Raw genomic sequence first — 774 nt, forward strand, 5'->3', positions numbered from 1 at the left:
CCTGACAGGCAGGCACCAGAGGTACGGAGCCACGATCCGAGATGTTGCCGAGAGGGTGCCGCAACTTGTCCAGAGCACAGACCGCTATCCACTGCTACTCTTTCACGTGGGCATGAATGACACCGCAAGCCAGAACCTGGGCAGCATCAAGGAGGACTATGAAGCCCTGGGGGTGCAAGTGACAAACATTGGTGCCCAAGTTGGAGGAAAGGCGGCAGCCAGAAATAGACGTATAATGCAAATCAACTCCTGGCTACGTGGCTGGTGCCGTCGCGAGGGTTTTGGCTTTTACGGCAACGGGATGTTCTTGGATGACGATAACCTGTTAGAGTGGGACGGGATCCACCTCTCTAGAAGAGGCGAGAGAATCTTTTGCAGCAGGCTGGCCAAGTTGGTGAAGCGGGCTTTAAACGGAAGGACTCAGGGGCTGGTGTCCAAGGCGGCAATGCTGATGCCATCGCATCCACCTGGGGAACAAGCCAGGCCAACCGGAGCGGCAACAAACGTTCCTTAGCTGCCTCCCTAGAGGAGAACCAGAAAGCCAAACACCTCAAGGGTCTGTATGGCCGTGGCGGACCCTCCTGCAGCCCTCGAGGGAAACCTCCATGCTCCATTAGCTCTCTGAAATGCCTGTAGACCCATGCACGCAGCGTGGGGAATAAACAGGAAGAACTAGAGCTCTGTGTGCGGTCGCAGGGCCGTGATCTCATTGCAATGACAGAGACATGGTGGGATAGCTCGCGTGACTGGAATGCTGTTGCGGATGGTTACGTA

The sequence above is a fragment of the Balearica regulorum genome, chromosome 1 (assembly GCF_011004875.1).
Source record: "Balearica regulorum gibbericeps isolate bBalReg1 chromosome 1, bBalReg1.pri, whole genome shotgun sequence".
NCBI classification, from domain to species: domain Eukaryota; kingdom Metazoa; phylum Chordata; class Aves; order Gruiformes; family Gruidae; genus Balearica; species Balearica regulorum.